We start from the raw sequence: 14,012 nt of genomic DNA, 5'->3' as shown, positions 1-14,012 counted from the left end.
TGATACAGATCATTTTGGCTTAAAAGACTTTCAAGATTTCCAGTAGTATAACCAGTCAGATGTCTGCTGTAAAAAAATCCTCATATTTCCAAGAAATGTCATATTTTGGGCAGCATGGTGTCCTGTTTTGCTTGACTGAGTTAACTTAAAAAAACTAAACAACTTTTCAGGGGATTGAAAGAGGTGACTTAGAGTGAGGTATTATTTTACACTATACTTGCCTGTTGGAGTAGGAGTGCCACTGACAGAGATTGTAATTCTTCTAGTTAAGGTATAGCCATTCCTTTTTTCATAGTATGTTAAATGTCAGAACTAATTGTCCTTTTCTTTAATAGACTTGATTTTTCAACAGTTTTAGGTTCACAGAAAAATTGAGCATAAAGTAAAGAGATTTCCCATATACTCCTTGCCCTACACATGTGCTAGCCTCTCCCATTAAAACCATCCCCCACCAGAGTGGTACGTTTGTTACAATTAATGAACCTCCATTGACGCATAATTATCACCCAAAATTCATGGTTTACTCTAGGTTCACTCTTGGTTTTGTATATTCTGTGCATTTGGACAAATGTATAATGACATGTATCTGTCATTGTAGTATCATACAGAGTATTTTCACTGCCCTAAAAATCCTCTGTGCTCCACCTAGTCATACTCCCCTGCTAGCACGCAACCCCTGGAAACCTCTGATCTATTCACTGTCTCCATAGTTTTACCTTTTCCAGCTTGTCATATAGTTGGAATCATAGGTATGTATGTGTGTAGCTTTTCAGCTTGGCTGCCTTTACTTTGCAATGTGCATTTAAGGTTCCTCAATGTCTTTTCATGGCTTGATAGCTCATTTCTTCTTAGCTCTGAATAACGCATTGTCTGAATGTACCACAGTGTATTTGTCCATTCACCTACTAAAGGACATCGTAGTTGTTTCCAAGTAGTGGCATTATGCATAATGCTGCTAAAAACATCTGCATGCAGGTTTTTTTGTGGTCCTAAGTTTCCAGCTCCTTTGGGTAAATACCAAAGAGCACACACAATCCCTGGATTGTATGGTAAGAGTATGTTTAGTTTTATAAGAAACCACCAAATTGTCTTCCAAAGTGACTGTACCATTTTGCCTTCCCATCAGCGTTGAATGAAAGTTTCACATCCTCGCCAGCATTTGGGGCTGTCAGTGTTCCAGATTTTGGCCATTCTAAAGGTTTTCAGTGGTTATCTCATTGTTTTAATTTGTATTTCCCTGATGACATATGATGTGGAGAAACTTTTCATATGCTTATTTGCCATCTGTGTATCTTCTTTGGTGAGATAAATTTTAAGATCTTTGGTCAATTTTTTAATTAGATTGTTTTCTTATTGTTGAGTTTTCAGAATTCTTTGTGTATTTTGGATAACAGTCCTTTTTCAGTTGTATCTTTTGCAAATATTTTCTGCCAGTCTGTGACTTGTCTTCTTATTCTGTTGACATTGACTTTTTCAGAGCAAAAGTTTGTAATTTTAATGAAATCCAGTTTATCGATTGTTTTTTTCACAGATCATGCCTATATGGTGTTGTATCTAAAAAATCATCATATCCAAGGTCATCTAGGTTTTCTCCTACATTATCTTCTAGGAGTTTTATAATTTTGTGTTTTACATTTAGGCCTGTGATTCCTTTTAAGTTAATTTTTGTGACAGGTATTAAGGTCTGTGTCTAGATTCGTTTTTTTTTTGCTTTTTTGGGGGGGGGGGGCGGTGAAGAAGATTGGCCCTGAGCTAACATCTGTGCCATTCTTCCTCTATTTTATGTGGGATGCAGCCACAGCATGGCCTGATGAGCAGTGCTAGATCCATGTCTGGGATCTGAACCTGCAAACCCTGGGTCACTGAAGTGGAGTGTGTGAACTTAACCACTATGCCACCGGGCTGGCCTCTTCTGCATTTTTTTCATGCATCGTTTTTTGCACGTCCAGTTGTTCCAGCACCATTTGTTGAAAAGACTGTCTTTGCTCCATTGTATTGCCTTTAGGGCTCTATTTTTAAAATTACACAGAGGTATTTTATGGATTTGTGGTCACTTTTTCTCAGAGAAAGGAGGAGTCATTGTGAATTGTGAAGTTATTCTAAAGGTGTCTGCTGTGTCATTTTTTCCCATCATCCATTTTGGTATAGACAGAATATTTGTGTTGAAATTTTAGAGTGTTTCCCACCATAGGCCATGGAGTTTTTATTGCAAAAGACTCCCAAATTCATATGCATATAAGTGTTTTCTCAACAGCAATATTGAAAGTGTAATTATTTTCATGCCAATCCTTGACATATTTGGACTGAAGGTGTCCACTCATTGAGAATGATTGATGCCGTTATACTCGGAGTCTTAAGACTTGCCTCTTATTTGTCCTGTGACCTTTGTTTAAGTACACATAAAAACCTAATTTAGATGGACATTCAGTATATGTGAATGAACTTGTCACAAAGCACCCAGCAGTTTTTAGCTCCTCTAACATTTTCCCACTTTTCTGCAGAGAATTTTAAAGAAATTTCTTACTTAACAAAAGAAGCTTCAAAAGTCATATTTGAAAAATCAAGGCTAATTCCAGGCATTATAAATTAGATAAGCCCAAGAGGTTTTAAATATAGGTGGGACGTTTCTACAAAGAGCATATGCAGTGGTTGATGTCTGGGACTTTGGAGCCAATAGGGCTGAGCTTAGGAACCCTCCTCAGCCACGTGCCTAATACAAACCCTCATCTGTGAAATAGGAATGAAACTAGAGCATACTTTTTTACAGAATTATTCTGAGAAATAAATGAGATTATGCATATAAGCATTTAGCAGAGTACCTGGCACAGAGCAGCAATCACTAAATGTCCATTTTTGGTTTTATTTTGTATCATCAAGTAGTGAGACTCAATCACTAATCTTTAATTTAAATTCTAACTTTAAGACACAGCCACTTGTAACATTAGGGATGTCAACAGTTAGGAGTTTCTGGTTCCACTTTGGTTAAATGGAATAGTTATAAATAAGTTTGCACTATAGCAAGATAATGTTTTAAACTGTACATTTTCTACTATAATGATTTTTTTTTTTACTAACACTTGGGATTTCTTCAAAGCCTAAAACATTGTTCTTCTGCTTAATAATAACAAAGGTAATAGTTTTCTGGTATTCAGCATCTTATCAGAATGTTTATGCTTTGCCAGCAAATTCTTAACCATGTGCCATTTTAACTGTTGTCCTTTAGGCTGACTTTTTAAAATAAATTTCTGTCTTGTATCCCCTATTATATTTCTAAGCCCCTGAGGTCAGAGAACCACATGTTATACTTTATGTTCCCATAACACCTTTGTAGTAAGGCAGTCAATAGATAGTGACTAAATGATGTGGTTAAAAAAATAAGAAGAAAAAGTAATGTGTGATTAGTAGAAGCAGCTTAAATTTTTTTGTTTTATTCTTCTCTACATATATGATGCTATTTTACTTTAAAAATAAATGAGTCTTCTGTCGTAAGGGATGTTTGGGATGTCTTAATAAAATTACAGATGTTATACCTAAAATATTAATCTGAATCCTACTAAAAGTGAAACTTTTTGTAGATAAGAATTTCATCAAGTGGCTGTATTTTAAAGCTTTGCTTATAAGTGTTAGTAATTAAGCTTTTAAAATCCCTCTGTAACAAGTGTTGAAAGTGATCTGGTTTTCTTTGGAAGGTTTGTGATGTTTATAATTATACCCAGGTTGAGTTAACCCCCCTGAGTAATAAACACATTAGCTTTACAGAAAAATGTGCATTTTAAACTGGCTTCTTGCTATTTTTGCTGATTTTTTCTTTTTCTTTTCTTTGCTTGTGGTTCCTTCTCTATAGTGTCTCTTCTCTCGAACTTAGGAAAAAATATAAAGAAATTCACCTTAAGAATTTAGGGCCTTGTCTTCACCAGGTGAATTTATGTTTTGATAGAAATTGTTTGGAGAGGGTCCAAAATAACTAACTAACGGTGGAATTTCAAGCACTGTAGCACTCACGTCCAGGATTCTCAATTCAGGTCATGCTTTTCAACAAGTTTGGCTCAGTTTCTAGGACAGTGTACACACTGCATAAAAACACTTTATTTATAGACAGCTTCATTTAAAATACCACATAGAGAATCAAAGAAGTAATTAGTTGAAGTGACAGGTGGAAGGACGAGTCTGTAGTAAGGTAAAAAGGCCTCACCCGAGCAAAGGATTTGACTCGGTAGTAAACTTGTATAAAGGTAAACTGAGATCAGCTTATGGAGTTTTGGGTATAAGTAATTTATTTTAAGTTTTTAAAGGAAGAAGGGAGGTAATAAAACAGTTTTAAGGAAAAAGTCAAGTGCTGACTGAAGGAGATTAGGAAATCCGTTTGCAATCTACTATATTAATACATAACAGTGGCATTAACTGGTGTCTTGGTTTCTTTTTCTTTTCCTTAAAGCTATTTTTCCATTGAGCTCTAATTCACATACAGTAAAATTCACTTGTTTCAAGTGTACAATTCAGTAATTTCTAGTTTATAGCTGAATACTATTCCATTGCATGGATATAGAACATTTTGTTTATCCATTTGTTAGTTGATGGGGATTAGATTCTTTCCACTTTTTGGCCACTATGGATAATGCTGCTATGAACATTAGTTACAAGTTTTTCTGAAAGCGTGTGTTTTCAATCCTCTTGGTTACGTACTACCTAGGAGTGGAATTGATGGGTCTTAAAGGTAACTATATTTAACCCTTTGGAGGAACTGCCAAACTTTTCCAAAAGTGACTGCAGCAATTTACATTTCCATCTGTAACCTATGGGGGTTCCAGTTTCTCCACATCCTCCCTAAAACCTCTTATTGCCTGTCTTTTTGGTCATAGTCATCCCTAGTTGGTGTAAAATACTATCTTGTTGTGGTTTTCATTAGTATTTCCCTAATGACTGATGATGTTGAGCATCTTTTCATGTGCTTATTGGCCATTAGTATAACTTTAAGAAATGCCTGTTCAAAGTCTTTGCCCATTTTTAAGTTTTGTCTTCTTTTTATTGTTGAGTTCTAAGAGTTCTTTATATGTTCTGGGTACAAGTCTCTTATCAGATATATAATTTACAAATGTTTTCTCCCATTCTGTGGGTTGTCTTTTTCACTTGTTTGATAGAGCTCATATTCTTTTTAATCTTAGTGTGAATGTCTCTAGTATTTCTTTTATTTTCTTGACATGAAGCTGGTTTGTTTTTTTTTTTTTTTTTTAGGAGATATCCTTTTTTTAATTTACTAAGATTTTTGTCAAGAATGAGTGCTGTCGTTTATTAGATTCCCTTTTGGCATTGTCAAGAAGACCTATCTTCTTCTCTTTTTTATCTTTGTGTGATGTCCTGTTAATAGATTCTTCTCATATTTATCTTGACAATTCCTAAAATTGATTCTCCTTAGTCATGTTTAGTATTACTACTGCGTTTGAGTTTCTTCTATATAATTTAGGATTTTTTGAAGTATTCTTAAATATGAGTGCTATATGGATACTTTATTATAACTTTGATAGGTGTTGGTGTCAGAGGTGTACTGAATTTGTAATGTGAACGGGAAAGTTTTCCATATTTCTTATGAGCGCTGAACCTTGTGATCAAATTCCATTCCTTGAACTTGAAAGTTTGCAAGTGCTTAGGTGCTTAGTGTCTTTTAGAGCGTAATTTGTTGACAAAACCTTAATTTCGTCCGTGATTTTCTATTTCTTGAGACAGTTTTGCAGTGTATATTTTTATGGAAAGTGATGCAAAATTTAAAACACATCACTGCATATTTGAACTTAGTAATTTATTTATTTTAAATACCTCTTTGTTTTGCAATATATAATAAAGGCCTATATTTAGTGCAAAATACAAAAATACTTTTTATCTATGCCATTCTGATTCCTACTGATGTGTTTGTATCTTGAGACTTGCTGGGAAATTGTCTATTCTTAGCGTTTATATTGTGCTGCTCCCACCAAAAACAGAACCAGCTCTTGGATTCATTCATCATTTTTACTCTCTCTACTCTAAATCATTAATTCTTGTTTTTTCCTTTAAATCCCTCTACTAGAAATGGAGACAGAAAACAGGGAGTTGGGATATGCATCTCTGAGGTTAACGTGAGTGGTCCTGTTTTCGTTGTAGCAGGCCATTCTGGTATCTAGCATCACATCGTTTTGGCTCACCTCTGATTTTAACCTTAGGTGTAAGAAAAAGTACCATGAGAGCTCAGAGCCCAGGCTGACCTTCCTAGTGAAAGTGAGCCAGTTAATTTCTCTGCTGTGGGACACCAGCTAGATCAGAACGTAAGCATGGGCTAGTAGTGAAGGAAAGTATGTCCATAGAGGCCATCCTTAATCAGTAGGAGACAGGAGCAGATGGATAACAGCTCGTGTCTGATCCTATAGGCAGGCAATTCTGAGAGACCCTCTGTGTACTTCTCAGGAAGTTTAAGTAGAATGAGCCCCTGTTGTCCTTAAGGATGACTTTGATAATATGCCATTCCTTATATTGACTTTTCTTCCATCTCTGTCATACTGTTTCAGCTCCCTCAGGTCATTTCCTAGACAGGCTACCTGCATTCAAGTCCTTACCTCACCCTTTGCTTTTGGGAGAACCAAAACTAAGACAGATGTCATTAGAGTACTTAGTATTTAAAGAGATGATAATATTTCAAGACTTGAAATGGAATGATCACCAAGGGTATGGGTGTAGATAGAGAAGAGGGCCAAGATCTGCGTTCTCTGCCACTTTAATGTGTTAAGAGGTTGGCCTAAATTGGAGCAACTAGCAAAGGAGACTGAGATATGAACAAAATTAGGAGGATGTGGTGTCTTGGAAGCTAGGTGAAGAAAATGTTAAAGTAGTGGGGAACGATGCTGCTAATAAGTCAGGGGAGATGTGAACTTAGAATTGTCTATTTGATGTAGCAATATGTTAGCCATCGATGACCTAGGAAGAACAGTTTCCCTTGAAGTGATGAAGACAAAAGTCTTCTTTCTTTCCCCATTCTCCCCCTACTTCCTTCCTCTGATTATAGAATGATCTAATGTTAGGCTTTCAGACTTAAGTAAACCAATTTTACCTGGGATGTTTGCATTTGTACCCTTATTTCTAATTGTGGAATGAAAGAGTTTTTCTGTAAAAATAATTAGGCCCTCTTGTTGTTGCATAAATTATGTCATTCCTCCTAAACTGAGATGGAGGAGAATTCTGAAGATTTTTCTTCTACCTTGACCAAGTTTCCTTCATGAAGAGATGAGTCAGGATGGAAATCTTCCATGGGAGTGTTTTTTCTATAAAGAGAACAGTTTCATCTACACTGAAAATCTCCTGATATTTCTGCTTCTTGTTAGGATACAGGAGGATACAAAAAACCTTTGTTCCCCTGGTAAGAATTGAAAAACCTGGAAAGAATAAAAATCACTCTTTGAAAAAGAAGTAGGCCTTGCAAAAATCAGTGAAATCAAGGAAGCCTTAGTGAACTGAATTCCAGAGATGCGTGAACCTCTCATACATAGGTGAGTCAAGAGTGTGGAAGTTTCCCTGCCTGGGGGGCATGTGCTTGGTATCAGTATAGGATGGAGAAGCAGGACTTGCCATAAATGGAGAGACTTTAGGAATTCAGATAAATCATCCAATTCTTGAATGACAGTGTGGGCTTTTGGGAAGGGATGGGAATCTGACAGAGCCCCAAAGGCAAAGTAAGATCATCAAGCCTGATAGTTCCATCTGCCTTGAATGTTGCCCCAAAGCAGCAATAGAGGAGGGGTTGAAGAGCCTAAAGAAATGTGTATTCTTGCCAATTCTAATGGTTCTTGAATCGTGGGACCCTACCGGAGTTGACTCTACAGATAAAGTGAACCAGAAACATCGGGAACTGCAGCCCAAATTCTTCCTACTTCATGTTTTTGGCAAGATCAGAAAGGTGGCGTGGTTGGGCATGGGGAAGTTAGGGGTCAAATCAATCACAGATGAGCTTAATCTAATTAAAGCTGTAGCCAATCCCAGCTCAGATTGATTCTACTAGGAATCTGAATTATCAGTCACTCATCCTAACTGAGAGAAGAGTATAGACTCTCTGGGAAATAAGGAAAACTTAACAAAACACTGTTATACTTAATTTTCAACTGTTATCCAACAAACAGCATCTAGAATACTATGAAAAATTATGAAACATACAAAGAAACAGGAAAATATGATTGTATAAGAGAAAACAGTAAACAAAAGCAGGCTGATAGGTTACCCAGTTATTAGAATTAGGAGACAAGGATTTTAAAGCAATTTACAAGATAATGTATGGGGGATCGGGTATTTCAGGAGAGTAATGGAGACTCTGAAAAAGAACCAAACACAGATTCTAAAACTGAAAAATGGAATATCGTAAAAAACCTGAATGGGCTTAACCACAAGGTTGTAGTAAGAAATAGACTGCAGGAATTGGTAAATGTTTGAATAAATGCGAAAGTCTGTTTTCTAGTTTTTAAATTTATATAAATAACAGTTGATAGTGTAAAGCAAAAAACATATTGTAGGATTTATAATATGTGGAAGTAAAATAATGACAATAGCATGAAATATGGGAGACAGTAAGTGTAAGTATGAGTTATACTTTTTTACATTTCTTAGATCATTTGTGAAGTGGCATAATACTATTTAAAGGTGGACTATGATGAATTAAGAATGCATACTGTATATTCCTAGAGCAACCAAAAATAGTATAGCTAAAAGGTCATAAAATGAGATAATATGGAAAAATATAACTTTATTTGAAGGCAGGAAAAAAAAAGGACAAATATAAAATAGACTTTGTAATAGACTTAATTAAGTAATGTAATAGACTTAATTAAGCCATACTAATGACTATATTAAATATAAATAGTCTAAGTGCACCATCAAAACATAGAAATTGTCAGATTGGATAAAATAGCAAGACCTAACTGTATGCCCCATTCAAATAGGCACTTTATTTATTTATTTTATTTACTTTTTGAGGAAGATCAGCCCTGAGCTAACATCTGCTTCCAATCCTCCTCTTTTTGCTGAGGAAGACTGGCCCTGAGTTAACATCCTTGCCCATCTTCTCTACTTTATATGTGGGATGCCTACCACAGCATGGCTTGACAAGTGGTGCCATGTCCGCACCATGTCCTCACCCAGGATCGGAACCAGGGAACCCCCGGCCACCGAAGCGGAACATGCTCACTTAACCACTGTGCCACTGGGCCGGCCCCAGGCACTTTAAATATAAATACAAATTTGGTTAAAAGTAGTAGATGGAAAAGGATATGCCATATTAACACTTATCAAAAGAAATTTCCTGTTTCTATAGTGATATCAGGCAAAAATATATTTCAAGACAAGGATGATTAGCATATAAAAAGAACATCTTAAAATGGTAAAAGGATGCATTCATCAAGACGATATAAGAACTCTAAATGTGTACTCATTTTGTAATAGAACTTCAAAACACATGAAATAAAAATTGACAGAAATAAAAGGAGAAATAGATCTATTTACACCTATGCTTAGAGATTTCAGTACTTTTCAGTAATTAGCAGGAAAAGAATGCCATACATTGGTAAGGATATAGAAGATCTGAACACCACTATCAACCAATTTAACACATTTATAGAACCATACTCCAAGAGAGGCAGAAAGTGACATTCAGGTGTACAAAGAACCCCCACCAAGGTAGATGTTATGTGGGGGCTATCGAAAAGCTTCAACATATTGTAAAGACTTGAAATCATAGTAGTATGTTCTCTGACTACTATGGAATTAAATTAGAATTCAGTAACAAAATGAGGTTTAGTAGATCCCCAAATATTTTGAAATTAAGGCGATTCTGAATAACTCATGGGTAAAAGGATAAATCAAACGGGAAATTAGAAGCATTTTAAACGAATTCAATAAAAAGATAACATATCAAAGTTTATAATATGCGAGGCCAGCCCTGCGGTCAAGTGGTTAAGTTCATGCGCTCCACTTTGGTGGCCCAGGGTTTCACCAGTTTGGATCCTGGGCACGGACATAGCACTGCTCATCAGGCCATGTTGAGGCAGTGTCCCACATGGTACAACCAGAGGCACTCACAACTAGAATATATAGCTATGTACTGGGGGGCTTTGGGGAGAAGAAGAAGAAGGAAAAAAAGATAGGCAACAGTTGTTAGCTCAGGTGTCAGTCTTTAAAAAAAAAAAATTATAAAATGCAACTTGGAGAATTCATAGCTTTAAATCTTGAATAAGAACGTATTAGAATCAATTATTCAGTTGTTTAAGCTTCATCTTAAGAGTCAGAAAAAGACAATTAAATTCAAAATAAAATAAGAAAATGAATTAAGTGTAAAGTTTCCTCTTTGAAAAAAATCAGTATAGTTGATAGAAAGATTGATGACTTAAAACAACAGTGACTTATATTTGTCTTGAATTTGTGAATCAACATGTGGTCTTTTATCCCAGACTTCTTTATGGCATCGTGTTCTCAGGGTGGCATTCAAAGGAGGTAAAGGCGAAAGTCATAAATCTTGAGGCATAGACACTGTTACTTGCCCAAGAAACTTCTGCTACATTGAGTTGGTATAAACAAGTCACAAGGTCAGCCCAGATTCAAGAAATGGGGAAATAGCTTCGATCTCTTCATCTTAGGTGGTATAAATCATTGTGGCCCTGTTTCTTAATTTATGGTGGTTAGATCAGAAACAGTAAAGGATCTGAGATTTTACCCTACTTACAAGCTAACACGTTAACCTGCCAGAAGGCACAAGACCTCTAGATCAGAGACAGAGTTTATTAATCACTGCAAAAGCAGCAACCAGGGCCATATTTTGTGTCAATTACCTAACCCTTAATCTTCATGGGAGAAACAGAGAATCAGATGGTGCCTGCACAAGCAGCAGTGTGCATTGCAGGAGAGAAATCCCAAGTGAGGAAACTCTGATCTTACATAGGACCATTGGTGACCTATCTTCTCTGGAAGTGAGAGACTTATCTTTACTCTGTAATTTAAGCAAGTCTTTTCTGGAGAGAGGATGTTGTATTGTCTCAGCGTTGCTAAGCATTATTATCTTGGAATGTCTCTTTATATAAATATCTTAAATGGCTGTAAATGCTATTGCTCAGGGGACCCAGACCATGCAGAAATGTGAGATGTTCATGGTGAATTGTTTTCCAAAACAATGTATCCTCTTGCACAATAATTTGTATTCCTCCCATACACAAAATTTGATCACTTTCTTCTCCAAAAGTCTTATCCCTTTAGAATATCAGGCTTGAAGTTCAGTATCTTATCATCTAAAAGAGGTATAAGTACAGGTGAGGCTTCACTATGCCTTTTGTAATTAGAGAAATGCAAAACAAAAATGCACTGAGATACTGATACACACCCACTACATAGGTTAAAATTAAGAAAGACTGAGAGTATCAAGTGTTGGTGAGGATCTAACTGGAACTCTGGGAGTGTTAAGTGATAAAACCACTTTGTAAAACAATCTTTTTTTTTATTAAGTAAAAGTAAACATACTTATAGACTATGACCCAGCAATTTTACTTCCATGTATTTACCCATGAGAACCGAAGCCTGCGGTCTCATAACATTTGTACACAAATGTCTCGTGCTCTTGTTCACAACAGGTTGCCTTGGTCAGGGCATTGACTTGAAGGTAGCACATGGTAACTGTCTGGGGTGATGGAAAGATTTTATATCTTGATTGCAGTTGGTTACATGGATGTACGCATTTGCCAGACTATACGGATCTGTCCATTTTATTAGGTAAATTATATGAAAAATATAAAAATGGAAATTTCTGCAAGTATGGGAGCTCCTTAGTAACCTCAGTATGTATGTCTACTACTTTATTCCACAGTAAGATTTTTTTTAGACGTGTTTAGGCTAACCATGGCTTGATATGACAGTTTGATTAACAGTGCTGATATTGAGGAAATTCTCAGCTTTCTACTGGATTAGAATTAGGCTAGTAGGGATCAGACATTGATGTTAATCTTGTACCCACGAGTGTGAAACTTAGCTATTTCATCAGCCTCCTTTTCTCATTTCCTGCTGTATATGTTGTAGGTATAGCACGTGTTATACATTGTTATCGATTTTGTCCTTTAGAATCAAATGCTCTCATAGGGCATTTATACTTTTTTCGTTACGTAAGTTTTTTTGCCTTTCTATTCTTATTCCTTTTTCATATCACTATTTTTAATTGTTTACTATTCATGTACTTACCGGTAATGGATTAATAATGTCTGTAAAATACCTCAGAACTAAGCGCGGGTATATCAAATACAGGTTAGCAGACACTGTGATAGCCATGATTAAACTAAAATGATCTTATACAACCACTAAATACCATCTACCAGCTGTGGCCATGCTTGAGGAGCCTTTGTTGTGCGTTTTAACTTCTGGACTCATTTAGAAAGATTGCTCCAACATAAGATTTCTCTTAAATCTAGCCAAGTATAATTTGTGATCTCTTTAGATCAATAGGGAAATACAACGTACTATGTTTTAAAAAACGTTTCTAGTGATTTCACTTTTCCATTGTTAAGATAATTCCCAAACTGAGAGTTTCTCAAACAATAGTAGAGAATGAGGAGGGAGAAAAGATGGTGGTTTGAGTATAGATGAAATAAGATTGACCATGTGTTGATTATCGTTGAAACTGTTGGGGAAACAGAACCACATCAGCATTTTGTTTAAGAGAAAGAATCTTGAGTTTTATGTCTAATCTCCTAAATCAGACTCTCTAGGGAGAAGGTACAATAATCTATATTTTTGAAAAACACCCTTACTGAATTTTATTCACCTAGTTATACCATTGTGCCCAACGTTTTATTTATTTTCTTCCTCATGAGTGGCTTTTTTATTGGTAGGAGATTTTGCTAGGACAGTCTATGAATGGTTCCCCAAATCTCTTTATAAAAATGTGTCCATGGGCTCTTCTCTTTCTCTAACTATATAATTCCCATCTGCCTACAAATCCATTGTTGCGACTCTTGCTTCACATTCTACTCTCACTACTGCTCTGTTTTTCTGATATCCTCTATAGCCAAACTGAGTTGTCTATATTTGCTGTGTCGAGTTATCCTCTTATTTCTTGAATCTCCTGCAAAACAGTGTTTTGTCTCCATCACTCTAAATAAGTGATCTTGTCAAGATCAGTGACCTTTACATCACTACACAGTGGCAATTCTAAATACTCTTTAACACAGATAACTTCTTCCTCCTTGAAACATTTTTTTCACTTGGCTTTTCGGATATACGCTGTTTTTAGGTTTTGTTTTGACTCAGTGATTGCTTCTCTTTAGCATCCTTTGCTGGTTGTATCTCTTCTTTCTGACCTCTTATTTTTGTAATATCTCAAGGCTCAATCATTGGACCTGTTCTCCTTTTTATCTATACTCACGCTATTGATGTTTTGATCTAATTTTATTGCTTTAAACATCATCTCTAAGCAGATGACTTCTAAATTTATATCCTCAGCTTGGATCTCTCCCCGCATCTCTGAATACCCATATCCAACTGCCTACTCATAATCCCACAGGACGTCTTTCAGGTCTTTCAAACTAAATTTTCTGAATACACACTTCTCATCTCTCTTTTCTTCAGTCTGCTCCTTCTGTAGTCTTATTCCATCTCAGCTTATTGACAATTCCATTCTACTAGACCATCATGTGTGTGGGAGTATGTTGAATGAAAAATGTAGTGGCCGTCTTTGCTTGCTATACACAAAAGTATTTTTTGTGGCCTGTACTATATGTAGAATTTGTGGAGAAGTTTAAATAACTGAGTAGTTCTAAACCACTTAACATATGACAAATAGCCTGATATATTTAGGGTGACTTTAAAATTCTGAAACACATCATTATTAACATGACTGAATTTTTCAGAAAAAGATTATTTGTAATGTATGTACTTTTTATTAATGCTATTCTTTTGGCTTTTGGGCTAACTTTGGAATGTGTTGGCTGTAGGTACAGAAAAGCTAGCAATAGTTCAGTAAGCAAATAAGG

The 14,012-nt window shown here is 35.8% G+C and overlaps 1 protein-coding gene across 13 annotated transcripts in view; it reads left to right on the top strand.

Annotated features, from left to right (window-relative positions):
- Nucleotides 1-14,012, top strand: part of ERBIN (erbb2 interacting protein) — a 135,490-nt gene that overhangs the window by 31,354 nt on the left and 90,124 nt on the right. For 4 of the 13 annotated variants that reach the window (XM_070587432.1, XM_070587431.1, XM_070587428.1 and 1 more), the window contains exon 2: nt 7,347-7,511. The exons of the other annotated variants lie outside the window; for them this stretch is intronic. The gene's annotated coding sequence lies outside the window, so the exon portion shown is untranslated. The remainder of the gene's footprint in view (nt 1-7,346; nt 7,512-14,012) is intronic. 13 annotated transcript variants of the gene reach the window in all.

Source organism: Equus przewalskii, chromosome 20 (genome assembly GCF_037783145.1).
Source record: "Equus przewalskii isolate Varuska chromosome 20, EquPr2, whole genome shotgun sequence".
Lineage (NCBI taxonomy): Eukaryota > Metazoa > Chordata > Mammalia > Perissodactyla > Equidae > Equus > Equus przewalskii.
This window is presented reverse-complemented; position numbering and strand designations above follow the sequence as displayed.